Below are 11,313 nucleotides of genomic sequence, written 5' to 3' on the forward strand. Positions count from 1 at the left end.
CCCCCCCCCGCCCTGAGGCGCCCTCACCCCCATGGCAGCTCTTCCCCCCCCCGCCCGGGGAGCCGTGCGGCAGCTCCCCACCCCAGCTCACCTCTGCTCCGCCCCTCCCCGAGCACGCCATCGCTGCTCCACTTCTCCCGCCTCCCAGGCTTGCAACACCAATCAGCTGTTTGGTGCTGCAAGCCTGGGAGGGAGAGAAGCAAAGCGGGGCAGCGTGCTCAGGGGAGGAGGCGGAGCAGAGGTGAGCTGGGGCGGGGAGTTCCCCTGCGTGCCGCCCCCCCATCCTTACTTGCTGCAGGCGGCCCTCCCCGCGCCCCCCTGCCCCAGCTCCCTCTGCCTAAATGCCGATGACGACCGGGGTGGCCGAAGATCTGGCCGCTGCGGTCGCCACCAAAGAAAATGCCGCCCCGCCAAATGCTAGCGCCCTAGGCGACCACCTAGATTGCCTAATAGGTTGCACCGGCCCTGCTCAGAGGGGGTCCTTATGGAGAAAGCCCATCTTGGGCCTCGCCGCAATTATCTCCAACAGCTTTGGCTCGGCCCCGAAAGCAGCAGCAAGTGTTATTCACAAACAGTTTAATTCTGAGGAAATACAGCTGCAGCATTTGGTGCGGCATATGCCCTGGAGCCAAACAAACAATGCCTAGACTCAATGCTAAGCCCCACCTGTCACTCACATGCACTCCTCCTTTCCCGGAATGCAAACCTCACTTAATGGGTCACCCAGGGATTGCCGCCCAGGCCTCGAGGAAACCTCATGCTGCAGCCAAATTTCTGAGATCAATAAACATTCCTTAGGTACCATGCATACAAAACAAGAGGCCTGCTTGCTTAGCGAGCGTATCCAAGCTAAGCTACCACACCTGTCCGTCAGCCACGGGAGGGTGGGGGTACTGGCTGTCAGAGAAGGGGAGAATTCAGCAAGGGTTTGAAATTAGTTCAGGTGGGGAGCTCTGTTCCTCATCCCGCCCTTGCTGGCTATGATCAAGGCGGATACCGGGAGGAAGAGAAGCCTCCATGAGATGGCAGAGCATGGAAGGAACAGCTGACATCCTGCTCACGTTCTCTTGGGGACCCCGAGCCAGCAAAGTGCATGATTAAAAGATAAGCAAGTAGTCCCGCTGCATTCCAGAAGAGAAGAACTGGCTAATGGGATAGGCTTCCAGGCACTGGGACTGCACCTACACCGAGCCCCACCAAAGCCCTTGGTCATAGGATCCCTTCCCCATGGTGTTACCAGAGTGCTCAGTGTCTGTACACAGATAAGTAGTTGGTTAATGGAGAAGGTGGTGCTTAAGAATGGGTCTTGTAGATGCTGGATTTTGCAAGCCTGATAAAACCTGTGGTGCACTACAGAATGGCTTCACACCCGCTCTTAGCACACATGGAGCAGTTTGCGGGACAGGAGCCTTGCTCTGCTAGCAAAGCTTTTCTCTGCAGTCTATACAACAGGGTCTCCCACCACCCCATCATTTCAGTCCACCACCACCCCTCGCCTAGTCATTCTCTGCCACCCTTCCTTCTACTCCACCTCTCCTCTTCTCTCTGCCCTCATCATCATTTTTTTAATTATCCAGTTTCTCCAGCGCTAGCTTCCATCCTGTCCTCTCCTCTTCCCACACGCCCATTCCACCAAACGTAATCCACCCAGCTCCTTCATAGCCAACTTTTCCCAAGGACTGCCAGATCCGGCTAGGAACCAATGTGCCAGCACAAATCAGAGCCTTCAGATTCCACTGCAAACAAAACCAAGCACTTGTTTTTAATTAAGCCACCACAAAAGACTCTCCCTGGAACAAAAGGAGGAAGTTGCCTCCATAAGATCTCGCTTTTAGCTGTACAATAATTAGGCTTTGTTTATTGGTTTTACGGCTCCATTTAGAAGCTTTGCTTTTCTCTCTCTCTCTTTCCCTCCCTCACGTTTCCTTTTCCGTTTTATTTTCAGTCAGTGTCTTCTTAGACAAAATTCTTGCATCTGCATAAACAACCCCTTTACCACCACAAGCTGCCCACACATCCCGACTGATTGAGCAGACTTTAGCACCAGACCACAGGGCTCCTTTATCAACAACTCTCTCTGCAGGATGCTCTCCAGCACAAGGGACACTTGTCCGACCTTTGCGTGGTCTCGGTCTCACCGTTAAAAATCCCCCAGGCTCCAAGATCATGGGGGAGGGGAGGGTGCTTAGAGTCACACGGAAATTCTAAAGGTGAGACCTGCAAAATTCAGTGTCATTTCACTGCTCGGAAATGTTAGTTTTCGGCTCAGGCCTCAGTCACGCAATCTGATCCTCGCAGGAGGACCCTGGCTCTGTCCCATTGATTCTAGATACAGGGGGCTTGCCTGCCCCCTATATTCTCTCCCCCCCCGTAAACCCCTACATTTTAAGTGTATGCTGGTATTCAACTTCAAACAGCCGGGAGCAAAGATAAAGAGCCAACTTCAAGGCACATCAAGTCCCCGTGCTTGGGGCAGGGCTGGTGTAACCACTAGGTGAACTAGGCGGCCGCCTAGGGCGCCAAGCTTTGGGGGTGCCAAAAAGTGGTGTCCGGCATCACAGGAGTCAGCTGAGCGGGGCAGGGCGGGGAGCAAGGCCTCCATAACAAACCCACCCCCACAGTGAGGGGCGCCACGCAGGACGGTCAGTGGGAGCCTGCGGCGGAGCAAGGAGGAGACAGCCGGCCGGGTGCAGCGACCAGCGCAGCCGAGGGATGGAGCCGTTGGGAGAGGCAGGACGTGGTCCTGAGCTCAGGTGAGCATCGCCCTCCAACACGCCGCGTCTGGGGTCTGGCGCAGCTGCCTCCTGGGGTGAGGGAAAGTGAAACTAAACCCCACAGCATGACGGAGGGAAAGGGCTGGCGCAGGTGCTGTTTCAAACCACTGACTCCCCCCCCCCCCCCAGTGGCACTGTGCCGATGCAGGGAGCCAGCCCTAATCCCCAGGGAGATCCTCACTGCTCCCTGGGAGAGCCTGGCTCTGCCCTCCTTGCCCCTGGGTCCCCCCCGGAGGGCGAAGTACTCAGAGCCTGGCAACGTTTAGAGACGCTGTGAGCTGGGGGCATTCTCAGCCTCCTCCTTGCTCATAGGTTCCCCTGGCCAGAAGGGACCATTGTGATCATCTCCTCTGACCCCCTTGTATTAATTCTAATGAACAATGCCACATTATGCAGAATTCATTTTTGAAAGTTTATAATAAGCGATGCTCCGGGGGGAGGGGAAGGGGGGGGAGCGCAAGGTGGAAGTTTCACCTAGGGCACAAAATATCCTTGCACCAGCCTTGGCTTCGGACTCACTTTATCATCAGCTAACAAGATGCCAAATAAACTCAGATACGGAGACTAACCACCCAAGGGTTTCCCAGCTGGGAGGGGAGAGGACACACCCTCCCTCTATTATAGCCCTTGCTGGCTATTATGGAGAGATCCCCTGACCCCTACCCCCGGTGTATCAATTCTGCACAGAATTTGGAGAGAGAAGTACAGGTTGCAGGGGGGATGCATTTGGAGAAGGTACCAGGGGAAGTCAGTCTGTGTGCACATGGCTAGCATGCTTGCTGCAGCTGCAGCATCTCTGTAAACAGTTCTCTTAACAAAGAAAACAGTTTAATTTGACAAGCATGGAGTCCTTCCATGTTATTTCCCATGAATACAGGAAACACCCAGGGTTTCCCTTCTTGGGCCTCTCGCGGCTGCTGCCCCTGCCTAAGAAGCAGAAAGCTTTACATCTGGCTTCCTATAGGTCACATGCCTGTTCCTTCTATATGCCAAGATTACAGCCCCATTTTAGACAGCCATAACAGGCACACTGGGATACATTCATGCACTGCACGGCCCAATACTACACACACACACACACACACACACACACACACACACACACACACACACACACACACACACCCTGCATGATGTAGGAGTTTGGGGCAGGCAGAAGGAGAAGACTTCACACAAGTGGAATCTGGGTCTCTCCATGGACTGGAGCCCATGACTTTGCAAGGGACCAGATTTCTTTGACGCAACCCTGGTCCCAGAGGAAGAGTGGCTACTAACAATGGTTATTTTCTAGGTCAGCTCACAGGCCAATGCCAATAGAAGCCGGTCACCACAGAGGGACCAGGCGCATGCAACACGGTACTGGAAAGTGCCCAGTTCTTTCCAGTGCAATGAAGATCAGAAAGGAAACCACACAAGCCCCCTCAGCCGTGAACCAGGGCAATGTGGGACAGCAGGAGGAAAACCATTTACACTAGTTGTGCTACTGCACCCAGGACCACTTTCTATTTTGTCGCTAAAAGGACACAGGTGGATACTGAGACTGAGTTCGAGTTGATATTGAGTCCTAAGAATACCCCAGTGCATGTAGCACGGTTGCTAACCAATTGGGGAAATTATGTACAGGGACAGGGAGAAAGGGCTATTCCACAATCGTGCTAGAGGGAACTAAGGCTACTTAAGCACCCAATTTAAACCAGATGAAAAGTTAAGAGAGATTTTCCCCACACGATGCAGGATCAACCTGTGGGACTCATTGCCACAAGAGAACACGGGGGGTTAAGAATTTACCAGCATACAAAGATTGGATGTGTATATGGATCATGAGAATATCCAGAGTTCTAACAGTGACAGATGAAAAACCACCAAGAGTTTGGAGAGCAATCGAAACCTACCAGTTAGACCTTAGCAGGTTACCCAGCTTAACAGGGTAGGCTCCAACTACTGGGGGTCAGGAAGAAACTTAACCTGCTCCCAGGGGATCCCACCTCTGGCTCCTCCAGGGGGCTCTTGCTCCTTTCTCTGAGGCAGCTTTTTGCTGGCTACTGTTGGAGACAGGATACTAGACTAGGTGGTCTGGTCCAGCGTGACAGTTCCTGTGTTCCTCTAGCATAGGTAAAGCAATAGATTCATTCCTGCAAGGTCTGTCAAAGCCATATCTTAGGCCTTGCCTACATGAGAAAAAAATGTTGTAGTCTGGGATGTAAATTTCAACGTATATCATTATACCAGTATAACCCCCCATTTGGACACTCTTATTCCAACATCAAAGGGCTCGTCTTTGGTGTAGCAGATGCAGCTTGGAAAAGGGATTATGCTAAATAGAAAAAAATCCATTGAGATCAAAATAAGCATCCATACAGGGGTTCACACTGGTATCACTACATCAGTGGAACCATTAAAACTTTCCTGTGTAGCCAAGGCACACACTGACCTAGGTTCAATTCCCTGCTCTGCCACAGACTCCCCGTGTGACCCTGGGTAAGTCACTTAGCACCTCTGTGCCTCAGTTCCCCATTTGTACAATGGGGTAATAGCCCTGCCCTGCCTAGAGCAGAGGTGAGGATAAATGCCTAAAAGATTGTGAGGTGCTCAGATTACACTATGGTGACAGAGGCTGGATAAGCACCTAAAACAGATTGAACCTAGATAGGGTTGTGCAGCCTCCATCCTGCCATTTTTACATGGCTCTTTGCATAAAAATAAAAATGGACTGAGGTTAAAATAATAAAAATTAAAGAACATTTTTCCTCTCTTCTCCACCTGTCTTTCATTCTTGCCTCCTCTCCCCCTCCCTCCCCATTCCTCTCTGAAGCGAATGCATTCAATCTTTTTTGTCTCAGCAAATGGCTTTTAAGTTTTCTCCTGTTCCCTCTAATTTATATTATTTTAATTATTGAAGAGCCCTCTCGCTCATCGCTTGGAACATTAACGCGTTTTAAAAAGAGACCCAGGAAAAAATCAAACTCCATCAGCGATCTGTTTTTCTGTCTCAGCTAACAGCCTCCAGCTCTCCCAGGAGAGCACAAAACTCATTGCAGCTTGCGGGGCAAAGGGACCAAGAGGAGGGGGACAAAAAAAATCTTGGCGAGAAGACAGTGGGTTCCAAGATGTTGGGGAAGGAAATAGATGCCGTGAACCAGAGCTGGGAACCTGCACTCCAGGTGAAGAGTTTGCTCTTGGTCCATGTTTTCTGCTTATAGATATTCCACTGCAGCTGCTTCTGCATTTGCATTATATTTACATTTATCTATGCGCTTCCCTGTATCTCTGCCAGTTGCTGCTAAGGGGGGTCTTGTTCAAATACACTTTCTAGCCCAGGGACATTACCGCGTATAAATAAGTGCTCAGCAAGAAAGAAAGTAATTAAAGAGTCCTTGGAATTCTACTGGGATTACATGGAGGTGGGGACAAAAATCAGAACAGAACTTTGTGCATTAGAGACAGCCCCGTTCACCCAGAAGGATCAGAGTTTCAAGACTCTTCATTGTTATTTGTCTTATGGTGGCATCTAGGATTCCAGAACACCAGGACCGTCCACCCCACCTTTGTAAGAGACAGACCCTTCCCTGAAATGTTTTACAACCTAAATGGGACAAGACAAGTAATACTAATAAGGCTTAGTTCTTATCTAGCACTTTTCATCCATAGATCTCAAAGTGCTTTATAAAAGGAGGCTAGTATCCTTAACCCGTTTTAAAGATGGGGAAACTGAGGCACGGGGCAATGACATGATTTGCCCAAAGTCACGGGGCAGAACTAGCAATAGAACCCAAGTCTCCTGGGTCCCAGCCCAGTGCTCTATCCGCTAGGCCACGTCATGATCCTGATTTTACATATGAGGAAAGTGAGGCACAGAAAAGCCACCTGGCTGCTCAGTGTCACACAAAGGCTTCACAGGGGAACCAGGCATAGAACCCAGAGGTTCCTATGGTAATGCCACATCCTATACACCAACCAACAGGCCAGCCACACAAATGGCTAGACCAAATGGCTAACAAATACTACTTCTGGGGGAATTCTGTGCCACTGCACGTGCACAGAATTCATGTCAGGCACAGAGTTTTTCCCCACCCCCTCAGAAAATACACTGAACCAAGAAGTGCTGCAGTCCTGCCTTTCACCCGCCAGAGGCCGCTCTAGTGCCAGAACAGCCCAGAGCCAACTGCATGCATCACAGCACCCTGACCCCATGGAGCCAGGTTACAACAGACAGAGTGGGGCACCTGGGGGTCACAGACTGGGATTCAGAAAGGGTAGCGGGGGGGCAGACTGGGGTGCAGACCCAGGAGCTAGTAGGGTGACAGCATTGAGCCAGGCACTGAATGGGAGGGGGGGCTGCAGGGCCACATGGGAGAGGCTTGGGGTCAGCCAACATCTGCATGGGGGAGGCTCCCCAACTCCCTTATGATCTCCCCCCCCCAAAAAAAAATCCTGTTCCATACTTCTCCCACCCACCCACAACAACCCTCCAGGTTCACTTCCAGGCTCCATACCTCTCCCTCAGCTCCTCCATTACCCCAGCTCCCTCAAGCCTTTGAACTGCTTCTGAAGGGTGCAGGAAATACATTTCTGTATTTTAATTTAAATTAATTACTCAAAGTTATGTATTAATATACCTAATAAGGAAACTATTTGTCAAAAAACATTTCCTGATTTTTTTTTTTTTTTTTTTTGGTCTGCAAGTGACCAAAATTATTGAAAACTGGCATGATTATATTGTGTTATTTTGACAAATAAAACATGCAGAATTTTAAAAAACTGTGCGCAGAATTGTTTATTTTTTTGGTGCAGAATTCCCCCAGGAGTAAAATACTAAGCCTGGCAATAAGATAACACACAAGGTGAGAGAGAAGGCAGTCAGATCGGCTGCTAAAAATCCTCTACGAGGTTGAACTAGGAAGGGTAGGATACTTAGAGACCTAAAGTAAATAATAATTTTCAACAGGAGGTATTGATCCATAGGAACCAAGCTAGTTCATACCTGGCCTTTCAGAGGGACAAAGCTAGACCAAAGTAGAACCAAAATGCCATTTTTGACCTTACTCAGCCAACTCCCAGAAGGCATGCTGCACCTGCGGGTGGAGCCACAAGCTTTTAGCCCACAACAGCAACACAGAGGTGCCAAGAAGCATCAGTCCATCATGTGACTATTCAAGCCTTGGGTACATTTCCCACAACACCCTCATACGCTACAGATCCCAGGAGCTACAGGATACCGTGAATCCCCTGGAGTACGGATGCAGTCTTCATCATGGTGTCCTTACCATGACTCTGTAACAGATAGCTGCCTTCATCTCCCAATGATAAACACGTCAAGTTATAGCAATCATTCTGCTCCTCGGGAATTAAGGGAAGATATGATCTCAAGCTTTGGGTATATAATCCATAGCCCATTATCCAATCATCTGCAATAACTGGTGTCATGATGATATACATTAAAATGCCTCTGTGTGCTATCTGTTTGCAGGCAGATGAGTTGAGAGCATCAGTCTATAGATGACAACTGCGTGGAGGGAGTCTCGAACTCATCTGACTGATGCCATCGCAACCGTGAAAGATGGGAAGGGCTTAGCAGCCCACAGAATGTGACAGCAAACAGAGCCCAAGCAGAATGGTTTCACAGCACTTGTAGTCCCCACAGTTAGCTAGAGAGAAAGGATCATCTTGGGGTTAGGGCTCTGCATTCAAACTTGGGAGATCTGGATTCAAATCCTACTTCTACCACAGACGGCTGAGGTGACTTTGGTCAAGTCACGGCATCTCTCTGGGCCTCAGTTCCCCATCTGTAAAATGGGGATGATAATCCTTCCTTTCTCTCACCCTTGGCTCATCTTGTCTATTCAGACGGTGAGCTCTTTGGGGAAGGGACTATGTGTATATTCGGGGCCTCTATAGGTAGGTCTATATTGCAATCTGAGGCACTACTGCACCGCAGGTAGACGTGCCCAGGTAGCAGGGCTAAAAGTAGTAACCTAGACGAAGCAGCAAGGGCTTCGGTGCAGGCTAGCGCTGCGAGTATGCACGCAGGGTCCCTGCAAGGTTTGTACAGCCAACGCCACAGTGGCCGCACTACTATTTTTAGCCAGGCTAGCGTGGGTAGCGTTAGCCTATGTATGTTGACCCATGTTGCAATTACGCCCCCAACTGCAGCATGGACGTACCCCGAAGGGCTTCTATCATACAAATAATTACATAGCCTGTAAAGTCAAACACTCCCAAGCTAGAAATGCCAGCATTTAAACTGGCCTTGCAATCTTCAGTCTGTCCCTTTCTGCACATGCATTACAATATAGTCTATACAGCCAGTCTGTGTAGCCATGAGTTCTCTTTTCTCTCCCCCACGCCCACCTTTTACAGTCCACCTTTATTTACCCTGCACGGTCTGCTGGGCTGGGCCTGTCCTTTACTTGTACAACTATCACAGTGGGACCCAATCCCATAATGCCATCATAGGCACAGTAGAACACGTCTCACCGTTTGGAAGCATTTCCGACATGCTTGTTCTCTCCTAGGACGGGGTATAGACTTTACCAAGTCCCTCCATCTGCCAAGCAATCACCATAAGAACTCAGTGGAACAGTATTTTATTAAAAACCCTGCCAATGACCTCCCTGGAATCCATGCATGACTAAGAGCTGAGTGATGAACAGCTCCAACTGGCCATTAGAACGCTCTGACAACACTCTGCAAAAAGGACTCCTGCAAGTGACTCCTAGGTTGATTTCTGTTGTGCAATTTGTTCATATTAGCAAACCAGTCTCCACCAGATGAGATCTGAGCTCCTGAAAAGGTTACCTGGGTTGGAATTTAGCCACTGGGGCTAACAGACCTGCTTTTATGAAAAGCGCCCCGGGTTTGTTGGCTTCTGTTGTTTTGTTTTAGAAGAACTCGTGGTCAGGACCTCAATTTTATGTGTCGCCCCTAAGAAGGCATCTCTGGCAGCGTGGGGCACTAGCTCATTACCGACCCTGGGAGGAAAAGAACACCCTGCTAAATCAAGCCCCCTTGCAGCATCCTGGGTTTCCCTTGGAGGTGTCCTGTCCACACACACACACACACACACCCCTCCAGCCTGCTAGTTCAGGAGAGCTGCCAAGTTCATCGCCCCAGGCAGTAGAAATGCAACCAACCAGCAGCATGGCAAGGAGATTAGAAAGGAGCCAGGGGAGGAATTTGCATGTTGTCCCCTAACAGCATAGCGGTATCGCCAGATAGGGGGTTTCAACACAAGGTACCGACTTTTCTCACTGCACTGTGCAGTGCAACAAAACTTCACCGCCGCCTAGGAAATTCACAGGTGCACCCTGTGGTCACTTAGCAGTAGGTCTCTGATCTTCCCCCCTGACCTCCCACTCTTAAAAGCACACATCCCTGCATTTGGAGCTAAAGGAGAATCTCCATTAGCAACACCGTGCTTCACCATCCTCACAGCACTCCGGGAGGTGGGGAAGTGCCATCATCCCCCATTTATAAATCATTAGGAATTTGGCCATAACTCTTTCAAAACTTGCCACGGGAACTTTAATGACCTGAGAGGTCAGGACCTCAGTTTCACACCTGCTCCGGGAACTGGCACCACATGGAATCCTGCTGGAATGTGGGGAACTGATCACTGCCATCCGCTGAGCCCCCAACTCCATTTCCTATGGTGCGCCCAGGCTTTCCGTAGGGTCCCTCATCCCACACCTGTTCAGCTTGGGAGATCACCCCCCAGGGCAGCAGAGCAGTGTTTCTATTTTGAAACTGGCCTTCCAAATCCCTTTCATCATCAGTCTCCTTCTCTCTCATATCCACCGACAGCATGTCCCCCCAGACACCCAGCTCTGATTAGGCTCCCGAAGTGTCCCAAGACCAGTTGTCTCAATAATGAAGCCGCAAGGCCACGAGGCACATGGGAGCGCTCACCCAGGGGGACAACAAACACGCTTAGTACATTCCACCCATAACCCAACAGGGCTTTGCTCAGTCAATTGTCCTGAGAGAAAGGAGATGCTGCAAGCATGTTCAAGCAGGCAGGAGGGGTGGGATTCAGATACTCATTCTGGGTGGAGAGGGAGGGACCACAGGACTAGATCAGCATGGGACCACACGGTAACAATATTTTGCCCTGATATAGCGCCTTCTATCAGGGAGCAGGAACTGTGCTCTGCAAACAGTGAGTTAATTTTGCTGCCTGGAGGTTATTAGCAACCTGGTGTGTGTGGTCACTGCCCTCTAGTGGAGGAAATCAGAACTGATTTTCTGTGTGTCACAGGCCCAGTACCACCACCTGTGATTCGCCTGTAGCTCAAGCACTAGGAGCTTTGGAAAGGAGAGGCGCAGAGCTCTACCCCTGACCAGGGGTGCTGGAACTAGGGGTGCACCAGCACCCCCTGGATTGACGTGGTTTCCATCATATACAGGGTTTACAGTTTGCTTTCATGGTTCCCAGCACCTGCACTATACAAACTATTCCAGCACCACTGCCCCAGATGGTAGAAGAGGCAAATGTTTGTAACTTATATGGCCCCACATCTAATCAGCATCTCAGAATCTTTAC

General features: G+C 50.2%; 1 protein-coding gene across 1 annotated transcript in view; it reads right to left on the reverse strand.

Annotated features, from left to right (window-relative positions):
- Nucleotides 1–11,313, reverse strand: part of GRM4 (glutamate metabotropic receptor 4) — a 217,772-nt gene that overhangs the window by 175,571 nt on the left and 30,888 nt on the right. The gene's annotated exons all lie outside the window — the stretch shown is intronic.

Source organism: Trachemys scripta, chromosome 4 (assembly GCF_013100865.1).
Source record: "Trachemys scripta elegans isolate TJP31775 chromosome 4, CAS_Tse_1.0, whole genome shotgun sequence".
In the NCBI taxonomy this organism is placed as follows: Eukaryota; Metazoa; Chordata; order Testudines; family Emydidae; genus Trachemys; species Trachemys scripta.